This window comes from Etheostoma spectabile, chromosome 5, assembly GCF_008692095.1.
Source record: "Etheostoma spectabile isolate EspeVRDwgs_2016 chromosome 5, UIUC_Espe_1.0, whole genome shotgun sequence".
Lineage (NCBI taxonomy): Eukaryota > Metazoa > Chordata > Actinopteri > Perciformes > Percidae > Etheostoma > Etheostoma spectabile.
The window spans coordinates 11501362-11501613 of record NC_045737.1 but is presented as its reverse complement, the minus strand read 5'-3'; positions in this window follow the sequence as shown (position 1 = coordinate 11501613).

The window sequence follows — 252 nt, the reverse complement described above, 5'->3', positions numbered from 1 at the left end:
AATATCACACTTTCTCTGTAGTCCAGCGTTAACTATACTGTAAATGTAGACTAGCCTACTTTAAAATGCCATATTTTCCCTCTGGGCTCTGGTTACCATACCAACCATACCATAGCATAGCATTGTTACTTGTTAATAGTGTGTTATTTATTGTTAAATTATTGTAGCCTAGTTGTGTGTTAGGTGACTCAGGTTTACTTAATATATATTTAAGTAGACCTACTTTAAAACGTTAATATATTGTTAAATTAA